The sequence below is a fragment of the Chelonia mydas genome, chromosome 11 (assembly GCF_015237465.2).
Source record: "Chelonia mydas isolate rCheMyd1 chromosome 11, rCheMyd1.pri.v2, whole genome shotgun sequence".
In the NCBI taxonomy this organism is placed as follows: domain Eukaryota; kingdom Metazoa; phylum Chordata; order Testudines; family Cheloniidae; genus Chelonia; species Chelonia mydas.
In genome coordinates, this window is record NC_051251.2 from 14,672,872 (window position 1) to 14,686,299 (window position 13,428).

A 13,428-nucleotide genomic window follows, 5' to 3' on the forward strand; every position below is an offset into this window, starting at 1 on the left:
CATTTTTATCACTAATTTGTGGCACCTGTAGACTTCCTTGGGGGAGAAGCTACAATATGAGGCACACACCCTCTGGTAAACTAACTTGATGAGCAGGAAGAACAATAAATAACACCCTGAGGCTTGTTATTTATATTTTTAGAAATCTGAGAGAAATATCATTGGGAGAGAATGCTATGACTCATTCCATTATGCTGTTAGTCAATGAACTTTCTTTTTAATCTTATTCCACATGTATTATTAAATACAGTACAATGGATTTAGAATACTTACAAATCATAGTCATTCAGGTCGACTATTGTATTACAAGTACTTTGCTATATCCACGTTACAAAATCACTTATATGATGATTGGAATGTGGGTTGTTGTTGCAAATAAGAGTGCAAACTCCAATACAATGGCAAGAAGAGTGATTGGTTAACATGGAATTATTTTATATTATGTATTACAGTAGCACCCAAAGGCCCCAGTCACAACTAGGGCCTCATTATGCTGGACTACGTACAAATATATAGTAAGGAACAGTCCTTGCCACAAAGCAGTTACAATCTAATTTAAGGCAAGACACAAGAGATTGTGACAGATGTATTAAGAAATGGGGGAAGGAAGAAGCGGTTAACTGTGATAGGAGTACATGATTACAAAAGTGAGCTAGGTGTGCAGTTATCTACTTCCAAGTCATTCAGTGTCTGTTTTTGTTTTATACAATAGAGATTAACAAAAAATATTGATCTCAGTTACTCCTACAGCCAACTGCTTAGTCAGTGTGTTTTATGTGATGATATTTGACTTCCAGTTTTTGGATCCTGCAAGGCAAAAGAAGTTTTTTTAATCAGATAAAATGACCTTTTTGGATGTAAGATAAACTTCTTAGGACAGCTGCTTCGCCAAGACAAAGCATTGCTAGTTTTACTATACTTATGGCTCAGGAGCTTTATTCAAAGACAAGGCCTGTCAGTCCACTGGGGACAACTTTATAGTAAAAGCTTTATACAAACAAAATGAGTGCATTAGAGAAAGGAATAGCTTGAATGTATGAAGACTACAGTTGATTGATGGATCTTTTCCTTGTCATATATATGACCTAATAATGTTTTATCTTTAAATAAGTTAAGGTTACTTATAATCTGGGCCACTAAGTGTTTAGTACAATAAAATTACAAGGAACTAATTTGTAAAGAAAAATTAAACTGATCACATTAGAAATATTGACTGTATGAGTAGAGGGTGGGGGGAATGAAAGTCTAATATGTGACAGAATAAACAAGCAGGGTTGGTATAAATAAATCAGTGCAGCTCCAAGAACTTCAGTGGGCCTATGCCAATTTGTGCCAGCTGAAGATCTACCCACCTTTCAATGTAGCTGAATAGAAGAGAATATTTTAAAGAACAAAAAAAGATAGGGGGAAAAAAGGATAGGAAGTTGTGTTTGAATTTGAGATTGCAGAAGTAAGCAAATCAGAAAAGAGGTGTGCCAGCAAAGAAGATAGACATAAAGGCCAAAATGTAGACTCTAGGGATTTCGTACTTACTTCGACATTGACAGGAATTATAATGAAACCGCACAGAGAAGGCATCTTTTCTGGAGAGCACTAAAAGGCTCTTTCTTTACACAGACCTCAAAAAACAAAACAAGATACAGAATATCTTGGACTTAGTCCCCTGAAATGAATATTTCCCTTAGTATGAACAAGATAACAAAAAGTTGTTTAGCATAAAGGAGCGCCCAAGATGATCACATAACTTAAAAAACAAACAACTAGAATGGCTTTTTTTCCCCCACATTTGTCTCCGTGCCTGCTACTTTTTAAAAAAAAAGGAATTTTGTAACACTTTTTTATGAATTCCTGCAAATTCTGGCCACCTACCTCCAGAGACCCCTACCCAGAGAAACCACAAACCCAATCTCCAGGGAACCCTACTAACAAAAAAACAAACCCTGGCTACGAGGAGCCTACCCACAGAAACCCACACCCTAGCTCCAAATACACTCACTATCGGAACCATAACCCTGCCTCCAATTACCCAATTTGGAATGCTAACACTAGTCCAGGGAGCCCTAGCCATAGAAACACTAACCATAGCTCCAAGTACCCTACCCATTGCAACTCTACCCCTGACGCCAAGTATCCTATCCATAGGAACCCTAACCTTAGGGCGGGGAGCCCTACCCATAGGAACCCTGACCCTAGCCCCAAGTCCCTTACCCATATGAAGCCTAACCCTAGGGCAGGGAACCCTACCCATAGAAACCCTAGTGCTAGGGCACGGAGCCCTACCCATAGGAACCCTAAGCCTAGGGCAGGGAGCCCTACTCCTAGGAACCCTGACCCTAGGGCGGGGAGCTATACTCATAGGATCCCTAACCCTCCAGCAGGGAGCCCTAGCCATGGGATCCCTAGCCCTAGCCCCAAGTCCCTTACCGATACAAGCCCTAACCCTAGGCCCAAGTCCCCTACCCATAGGAACCCTAACCCTAGGGCAGGAAGGTAAGTTCCCTGTAAGTTGTGTGGCTGCATGGCAGGCTACCAAGGGCCGCGCAGGTGTGGAGAGGAGTCCCTCCTCTGGCCTGGCTCTGCTGGAGCTGCTGGGGAGAGAAGCCCCTCGCCCAGCCAGGCCCGCTGGAGCTGCCAGGGAGAGGAGATGCTCCCCGAGCCCGGCCCAGCCCCGCCAGAGCTGCTGGGGAGAGCAACCCCTCCCCCAGCCCAGCTCAGGCCCGCTGGAACTGCCGTGGCCCAGGAGAGGCACCTCTCACCTGGCCCTGAGCTGCTGTGGCGAGAGAGGGCTGTGGGGAGTCGTCTCGCAGCCCCGGGACAGCCTGCACTCCAAAACCCTCGTTCCCAGCCCCACCCCCACCCCAGAGCCTGCACCCCAAACCTCTTCCCCAGCCCTGAGCCCCCTCCTGACCCCAAACCCCACATCACTGGCCCCACCCCAGAGCCCACACCCCCAGCCAGAGCCCTCATTCCCCCACACCCCAACACTCTGCTCTAGCCCTGAGCTCTCTCCCGCACCCCAATCCCCTCATCCCTGACCCCACCCCAGAGGCTGTACCCCCAGCCAGAGCCCTCACCCCCCTGCAGCCCAACCCTCTGCCCCAGCCCAGAGCCCATTCCCACACTCCTTACCTGTCGCCCCCACCACCACACATCACCTCCATATTGGTGCGTGTAACAAAATTCATTACACGCATGGACGTAAATAATTAAAGGGAACACTGGTGGGGAGCCTCACCCATAGGAACCCTAACCCTAGGCTGGGGAACCCTACCCGTAGGAACCTTAACCCTAGCTCCAGGTACCCTCCCCATGGGAACCTTAGCTCAAGGGTGGGGAGCCCTACCCATAGCAATCCTAACCCTAGCTCCAGGTACCCTCCCCATAGGAATGCTTACCATAGGGCAGGGAGCCCTCCCCAAAGCAACACTAATCCTAGCTCCAAATTCCCTAACCCTAGGAACCCTAACCCTAGGACTGGGAGTCCTACCCTTAGGAGCTTTAACCCTATGCCGGAGACCCTTACCCACAGGATCCCTAACCCTACCTCCAAGTACCTTACCCATAGGAGCCCAAATCCTAGCTCCCAGAACCCTACCCATAGGAATCCTACCCCTAACTCCAAGTGCCCTGCCCATAGGAACCCTAACCCTAGCTCCAAGTATTCTACCCATAGGAACCCTAATCCTAGGACTGAGAGCCATACCGATAGGAACCCTAATCCTAGCTCCATGTTTCCTACCTCGAGGAACTCTAACCAAAAGTGGGGGGAACCTGAACCATAGGAACCCTATCCCTAGTACCAAGTACCCTCCCTATAGCAATGCTAACCCTAAGACGGGGAGCCCTCCCCATAGCAACCCTAACCCCAGCTCCAAACACCCTACCCACAGGAGTCATAACCCTAACTCCAAGTACCCTACCGATAGGAACCCTACCCATTGGTGCCCTAACTCTAGGGCGGGGAACCCTACCCATAGGAACCCTAACCCTAGCTCCAAGAACCCTACCCATAGGAACCCTAACCCTAGCTCCAGGTACCCTACCCATAGGAACCCTACCCCTAGGAACCTTAGCTCTAGGGCGGGGAGTCCTACCCAAAGCAACACTAATCCTAGCTCCAAATACCCTACTTGTAGGATCCCTAACCCCAACTCAAATACTGTACCGATAGGAACCCTAACCCTAGGGTGCGGCGCCCTACCCATATGAACTCTAACCCAAGTGAGGTTAGCAATTGTTCACCTTAAGAGGTGATATTGAAACAGGCTGGCTACCAAAACATGTGCCTTCAAAGCAGTATAAATGAAGAAGAGGAGGACAATGAATTGAGGGATGAGAGAGAGGCAGACAGGAAGAGACTCAATAATCTACATTGGTCTGTAGGTCACAGTGTGGCCACATGTGACATAAATGTCCAAGTTGCTCTTGGATCTATGTGTGCGTGTGCATTGGGTAAGAAGAGAACTCTCCTTTGCTTGTGCTCAGCACAGTGCTGTTGGGGAGAGCAGGAATTGCTTCTTGCTAATGCTTCCATGTGTTAACTGAATGGGGGGAATAATGAAGCTAGGGCTATATTACTGCCTCCTTTCTACACCAGTTAGTGTGTGTGTTGGTGGGGAGGCGTGCACAGTGCACCAATTGTAAGAGTGCAGAAATGCCAGGCAGCAGAATGTACTGCTCTAGGAACCTTAGCTCTAGGGCGGGGAGCCCTACCCACAGCAACACTAATCCTAGTTCCAAATACCCTACCAAACACCTACAAGATCTCTATCAAGCATTCTTACAACTACAATACCCACCTGCTGAAGTGAAGAAACAGATTGACAGAGCCAGAAGAGTACCCAGAAGTCACCTACTACAGGACAGGCCCAACAAAGAAAATAACAGAACGCCACTAGCCATCACCTTCAGCCCCCAACTAAAACCTCTCCAGCACATCATCAAGGATCTACAACCTATCCTGAAGGACGACCCATCACTCTCACAGATCTTGAGAGACAGGCCAGTCCTTGCTTACAGACAGCCCCCCAAGCTGAAGCAAATACTCACCAGCAACAACATACTACACAACAAAAACACTAACCCAGGAACCTATCCTAGCAACAAAGCCCGTTGCCAACTGTGTCCACATATCTATTCAGGGGACATCATCATAGAGCCTAATCACATCAGCCACACTATCAGAGGCTTGTTCACCTGCACATCTACCAATGTGATATATGCCATCATGTGCCAGCAATGCCCCTCTACCATGTACATTGGCCAAACCGGAAAGTCTCTGCGTAAAAGAATAAATGGACACAAATCAGACGTCAAGAATTATAACATTCAAAAACCAGTCGGAGAACACTTCAGTCTCTCTGATCACTCGATTACAGACCTAAAAGTTGCAATTCTTCAACAAAAAAACTTCAAAAACAGACTCCAACGAGAGACTGTTGAATTGGAATTAATTTGCAAACTGGACACCATTACATTAGGCTTGACTAAAGACTGGGAGTGGATGTGTCATTACACAAAGTAAAACTATTTCCCTATGTTTATTCCACCCTCCCCCCCGCCCCCCACTGTTCCTCACACGTTCTTGTCAACTGCTGGAAATGGCCCACCTTGATTATCAGTACAAAAGCTTTTTTTTCTCTCCTGCTGGTAATAGCTCACCTTACCTGATCACTCTCTTTACAGTGTGTATGGTAACACCCATTTTTTCATGTTCACTGTGTATATAAAATCTCTCTACTGTATTTTCCACTGCATGCATCCGATGAAGTGAGCTGTAGCTCACGAAAGCTTATGCTCAAATAAATTTGTTAGTCTCTAAGGTGCCACAAGTACTCCTTTTCTTTTTACTGCTTGTGCCCGCAAGGGCTGGGCGGGAGATACCAGCAAAAGGAGGACACTCAGGCCTAAGAATAGTAAACTGTGCTTTATTGAAGGAAAGAAGAACTTATGCTCCAACCTGTGCGGGGAGCCCCTAGGACGCACGGAGGGGCTGCAGGGGACTCTGGCCGTTCGGGACAGCTGACCAGGCAGGACTCCACCTGGGAGGAGTCCTCTGTAGCGCTATATTCTCCGCGCTTATCTCGGGGTTACATGGGGTCAACAGCTGGCTACATTCTTATATGTATGATTTATGCTTATTACATAAACTGACTCGTTTACAGGCAAAAATATGCTGAGCTATGCTACAATGTCTTTTGGCAGGGTCTGTCGGACAAAGTTCATTGAAACTGCCTGCATCCTCCGCTTACCTCCAGTCACATACTCAGTCCACCACTTAGCTCCTCGCCAATCTTCAGCAACCTTGCCCCTACACTGCTCTAGAGGAATTCTTTCTGAGACAGAATTCTCCCTAGGATCTCCCTCTCCATTGCAGCTCTGATGTATCCCCTCCAGCCTGTCTCTGGCTGTCAAATCCAGAATCAAGTTCAAAGGGTTTGGTAATCAAACTCTTGGTGAGGCAGAAACAGCTCCTGAGGTACCAGATGGAGAATTCAGAGGTTGAGCCTGAATGGCAAAGAAAGACATTGGGAAAGAAATTAAATGAGCTGAATTTAAACAGATTATAGCAAACAACTAAATCAAAATTCAGAGGCAGTCATTTTGAAGAGTCAGAGGAACTGCTGAGGGAGAAGCTTACAAAAATCCAAAGGCAAAGCAAATTTAAAGAAACAGACATCAGCAAATTTAAAGTGTTACCTATGTGTGGCTGTCATCATGGCCCACGCTGGGGATTGGAGCATGGACGTCTAGGAGTAAGAGTGTAGGTTGCTATAACTTGGGGCTGTGATAGGCTCACATCCTCTGTGAATTAGGCAATGAGGGGAAACACTTCCTGTGACTAGTGGAGACTATTCTCAGAAGAAAACCCCACGTACTGTTGCCTGTATTTTTCAGAGGGCTACAGATATCCAGACAGAGGCCTCTGTAAACTGCTTCTTCTCAGGTATGAGGCCAAATTTGCTTTCACTTACATGCATGCAGCTCCGTGGAAATCAAGTTCCACAAGTGTAACTGAGAACAGAGTTTGGCCCAAGGGGTCTGTAGTGTGTGAATGTGAGTGTATCACACACACACCCTGTCCTGCAAGGAGGCTACCACGTAGATTATGTTGGAGTCTGACTAAGAGCGAGTAGTCAGCAGTGTCTGCCTCTTCTTTATTGCAAAATCCAGGCGACTACATCAGGTACAACTGTGCATCTGAGGCATCATCTATAACAGTAAAAAAGATCTTTATTTTATAAACAGTATCTAGCAAAATATATCTGTACAAAATACCCTTCAAAGTTCCTGGAAAGCCTTCTTGAAAGTTTCCCATCCATACAGAAGGCCTCTGGAAGGTCTTCAGACATGTGGAAATGTAGAATTAAGCACATTTTCCACAGATTTCCTTTATTCTGGCAGCTAAGGCTGCTGTCTTGTCTCTGCTTCACAAAAGGAGGCAGACTAGCCATTCTGGTTAGCATGCAGCTGGGACACATGCAAAAATCAGAACTGCTGATGTGTTTTGCAACATATGGGAAGCTTGTTATGCACAAAGGGGCAGCACACTGTGAATGTTTCCAATATCTTGGCAAGAGTACAACCTGCTATAGATAAGTTGTATAAAATTGGCTTTTCAACAAGGTTGGCATTTCATAGACTGAAGCATAACAAAGCAGTAGCAATGTTAAACTATCAGCTCCCATCTGTTCTTACATGTGAAAAGGGTTATTACTTATCTCACATTATGGACGGAATATAAAATCCTAGGGATGATATCAGTGACAGTTTTTGTTTGGTTTATTTGTTTATTTTACTGCTTGCAGAAAGTGCTGGATCACCAGCTCCAGAGACTAAAGCCCTTTATTTATCTACTGAACAGGTGCAGTGTGGACAGTCACAGCACAAGTTTCCCCACACCAGCCTGCCAACGTGTCTCAGCAGTGATCTAGTCTCCATACACATTCAGTCCTTGGCATCCCTGCTGCGGCTGCTACCTAGGGAGTGGTATAGTGCCAACGACGCTGGTGGTTTCTGTGATATGGAGACCTGCCCACTAGGAACATGACCAAGACAACCTCATTACATCATACACCGAACAGCCACAGACAGCCATCATACTGTAGGATTTAGGTTTTAAATAATGCCACTGACATTATGGATTTGATCAATACCAAATGAGGCCAGATTCAGAAGACCTAGATGTGAAGGGCATCCTACTGCATTATTAATTCCATAGGACATCCAAATTCTAACAGAGTTAAACAAAACTAAAATACAGGAAATCAATGCAGGAACATAGAACTTCAGCCGCATACTTTTCTTTTTTTTAAAGAAAAGGAAGGTTTGTGTGAACTTAAATGTGCTAAAACAATGAAGAGAAAGATCACAGAAAGGAAATTGAAAATGTATAGACATAAAGTAATGCATTTCCTAAGCATTATGTATGTGTCATTTGGCAATAAATACAATAGAAATCAAAACAAGGTCAAGATGAATGTATAAGCCCTGGTCTACACTAGGAGTTGAGGTCAAATTTAGCAGCATTAAATCGATTTAACCCTGCACCCGTCCACACGATGAAGCCCTTTTTTTCGACTTAAAGGGCTCTTAAAATTGATTTCCTTACTCCACCCCCGACAAGGGGATTAGCGCTGAAATCGGCCTTCCTGGGTTGAATTTGGGGTACTGTGGACACAATTAGATGGTATTGGCCTCCGGGAGCTATCCCAGAATGCTCCATTGTGACGGCTCTGGACAGCACTCTCAACTCAGATGCACTGGCCAGGTAGACAGGAAAAGGCCCGCGAACTTTTGAATTTCAGTTTCCTGTTTGGCCAGCATGGCAAGCTACAGGTGACCATGCAGAGCTCATCAGCAGAGGTGACCATGATGGAGTCCCAGAATCGCAAAAGAGCTCCAGCATGGACCGAACGGGAGGTACGGGATCTGATCGCTGTATGGGGAGAGGAATCCGTGCTATCAGAACTACGTTCCAGTTTTCGAAATGCCAAAACATTTGTCAAAATCTCCCAGGGCATGAAGGACAGAGGCCATAACAGGGACCCAAAGCAGTGCCACGTGAAACTTAAGGAGCTGAGGCAAGCCTACCAGAAAACCAGAGAGGTGAACGGCCACTCCGGGTCAGAGCCCAAAACATGCCGCTTCTATGATGAGCTGCATGCCATTTTAGGGGATTCAGCCACCACTACCCCAGCCGTGTTGTTTGACTCCTTCAATGGAGATGGAGGCAACACGGAAGCAGGTTTTGGGGACGAGGAAGCTGATGATGATGAGGTTGTAGATAGCTCACAGCAAGCAAGCGGAGAAACTGGTTTTCCCGACAGCCAGGAACTGTTTCTCACCCTGGACCTGGAGCCTGTACCCCCCGAACCCACCCAAGGCTGCCTCCCGGATCCGCCAGGCGGAAAAGGGACCTCTGGTGAGTGTACCTTTTAAAATACTATACATTTAAAAGCAAGCATGTTTAATGATTAATTTCCCCTGGCATTCGCGGCTCTCCTGGATGTACTCCCAAAGCCTTTGCAAAAGGTTTCTGGGGAGGGCAGCCTTATTCCATCCACCATGGTAGAACACTTTACCACTCCAGGCCAGTAGCACGTACTTGGGAATCATTGTAGAACAAAGCATTGCAGTGTATGTTTGCTGGCGTTCAAACAACATCTGTTCTTTATCTCTCTGTGTTATCCTCAGGAGAGTGATATCATTCATGGTCACCTGGTTGAAATAGGGTGCTTTTCTTAAGGGGACATTCAGAGGTGCCCGTTCCTGCTGGGCTGTTTGCCTGTGGCTGAACAGAAATGTTCCCCGCTGTTAGCCATGGGGAGGGGGGGGCTAGCCATGTGCTGGGGGGAGGCAACATGCGACCTTGGAACAAAAGCACATGTGCTATGTATGTAATGTTAACAGCAAGGTTTACCGTGAAAGAGTGTACCCACTGTTCTATAAAATGTGTCTTTTTAAATACCACTGTCCCTTTTTTTTCTCCACCAGCTGCATGTGTTTCAAGGATCACAGGATCTTCTCCTTCCCAGAGGCTAGCAAAGATTAGAAGGTGAAAAAAACGTACTCGCAATGAAATGTTCTCTGAGCTCATGCTGTCCTGCCACACTGACATAGCACAGACGAATAAGTGGAGGCAGACAATGTCAGAGTGCTGGAAAGCACAAAATGACTGGGAGGAGAGGTGGAGGGCTGAAGAGAGTAAGTGGCGGGCTGAAGAGAGGGCTGAAGCTGAAAGGTGGCGGCAGCATGATGAGAGGAGGCAGGATTCAATGCTGAGGCTGCTGGAGGATCAAACTAATATGCCCCAGCGTATAGTTGAGCTGCAGGAAAGGCAGCAGGAGCACAGACCACCACTACAGCCCCCGTGTAACCAACCGCCCTCCTCCCCAAGTTCCATAGCCTCCTCACCCAGACGCCCAAGAACGCATTGCGGGGGCCTCCGGCCACCCAGCCACTCCACCCCAGAGGATTGCCCAAGCAACAGAAGGCTGGCATTCAATAAGTTTTAAACTTTTAAACTTTTAAAGTGCTGTGTGGCCTTGTCCTTCCCTCCTCCACCACTCCTGGTGCTTCTCTCCTCCACCACACCTCCTGGGCTACCTTGGTAGTTATCCCCCTATTTGTGTGATGAATTAATAAAGAATGCATGAATGTGAAGCAGCAATGACTTTATTGCCTCTGCAAGCGGTGATCCACGGGAGTAGGGGAGGGTGGTTATCCATAAATGTCTCCCCCATACTCTCACAGATATTGTGGAGTGCACAGCAAGCAGTAATAGCGGGAATATTGGTTTCGCTGAGGTCTAACTGAGTCAGTAAACTGCGCCAGCGTGCTTTTAAACGTCCAAATGCACATTCTACCACCATTCTGCACTTGCTCAGCCTGTAGTTGAACAGCTCCTGACTACTGTCCAGGCTGCCTGTGTATGGCTTCAGGAGCCATGGCATTAAGGGGTAGGCTGGGTCCCCAAGGATAACTATAGGCATTTCAGCATCCCCAATGGTTATTTTCTGGTCTGGGAATAAAGTCCCTTCCTGCAGCTTTTGAAACAGACCAGAGTTCCTGAAGATGCGAGTGTGATGTACCTTTCCCAGCCATCCCACGCTGATGTTGGTGAAACATCCCTTGTGATCCACCAGTGTTTGCAGCACTATTGAAGAGTACCCCTTGCGGTTTATGTACTTGCCGGCTTGGTGCTCCGGTTCCAAGATAGGGATATGGGTTCTGTCTATGGCCCCACACAGTTAGGGAATCCCATTGCAGCAAAGCCATCCACTATGACCTGCACATTTCCCAGGGTCACTACCCTTGATATTAGCAGATCTTTGATTGCGTTGGCTACTTGCATCACAGCAGCCCCCACAGTAGATTTGCCCACTCCAAATTGATTCCCGACTGACCGGTAGCTGTCTGACGTTGCAAGCTTCCACAGGGCTATTGCCACTCACTTCTCAACTGTGAGAGCTGCTCTCATCTTGGTATTCTTGCGCCTCAGCGCAGGGGAAAGCAAGTCACAAAGTTCCATGAAAGTGCCCTTACGCCTGTGAAAGTTTCGCAGCCACTGGGAATTGTCCCAGACCTGCAACACTATGCGGTCCCACCAGTCTGTGCTTGTTTCCTGAGCCCAGAATCGGCGTTCCACCGCATGAAGCTGCCCATTAGCACCATGATGCCCACATTACCAGGGCCCGTGCTTTGAGAGAAGTCTGTGTCCATGTCCTCATCACTCTTGTCACCACGCTGACGTCACCTACTCGCCCGGTTTCGCTTTGCCAGGTTCTGGTGCTGCATATACTGCTGGATAATGCATGTGGTGTTTAATGTGCTCCTAATTGCCAAAGTGATCTGAGCGGGCTCCATGCTTGCCGTGGTATAGTGTCTGCACAGAAAAAAGGCGCGGAACGATTGTCTGCTGTTGCCCTGATGGAGGGAGGGGCGACTGACGACATGGCTTACAGGGAATTAAAATCAACAAAGGGGGTGGCTTTGCGAGAAACAGAATGGCCCTCTCAAGGACAGAGCTCAAAACCTCAAGGATAGAAATCAAAATTGGTTTAGCAGGCCGTTGATTTCATGGAGGGAGGGAGGAGAAAATGAATACAAAACAAATCTGGTCTATTTCTTGTTTTGAGCCACTTCATCTATCTTTATACATCTTGCTGGCAGCAAACTGTGCAGTACGACAGCTAGTCATCGTCATCTCCTGGGTGCTCGGCAGAAGACGGTGCAGTATGACTGCTGGCCATCATCTTCTGCTGGCTGCTGATTAAAAGACAGTGCACTGCTGGTAGGACTCAATCGCCATGAGACGAAACTTAAAAGGGAAATGACCTGGCTGAGTCACTCCCATGTTTGTCCAGGCACCCCGACCTCATCGAGGTCAGTTAAAAAAGCACCCAGGACTATGTCGATGACGGCTACCAGTCATACTGCACTGTCTGCTGCCAAAAGGCAATAAACTGCTGCTGTGTAGCAATGCAGCACCGCATCTGCCAGCACCCAGGAGACATACGGTGACAGTGAGCTGAGTGGGCTCCATGCTTGCCGTGGTATGGCGTCTGCACAGGTAACTCAAGAAAAAAGGAACAAAACGATTGTCTGCCCTTGCTTTCATGGAAGGAGGGAGGGAAGGGGGGCCTGACGATATATACTCAGAACCACCTGCGACAATGTTTTAGCCCCTTCAGGAACTGGGATTTCTACCCAGAATTCAAATGGGCGGCAGAGACTGGAGGAACTGTGGGATAGCTACCCACAGTGCAACGCTCTGGAAGTCAACAGTTGCCTCGGTACTGTGGACACACTCCGCCGACTACATGCACTTAGAGCATTTGTGTGGGGACACACACAGTCGACTGTATAAAAACGCTGTCTACAAAACCGACTTCTATGAATTTGACCTAATTTCGTAGTGTAGACATACCCTAAGCAAGTGGGAAGAAAGAAGCACATGTCAGCCTAAGCAAATGTCTGGAAGGATTGGAGAATTAAATAAGGAATGGAAATAAATAAACTGCAACAGTGGGGAATGAAAGAAATCTTCCACAAGAGGTTAAAATGTTGTACAGACCCAATAAAAAATATCTAGAGTATCCATGAAATATGAGGTCAATGATGGAGATGATTTCCCTGTCCAAAGTAGACAAAGATTTTTGGGAACATTCAGCCTGGTATAAAAATGCACATGCCACTGACTCAGTATTATTATCCCTGAGCACTAAAATCTCATGAGTCAGGCTCCAATACATCATGAGATTTTAAAAAATAATAAATGTTGGCTTCTTTTCCTTTGCCTTTTGAGTCTTTGGGGTCAAACTTTCAAGCTTTTCTCTACAACCTTGAGAATTAGAAATTTACTTTTAAAAAAGGAAAGCTGAGAGTCTCATGTACTGTAATCACAAGATTCCAGGAGCTGGGGCT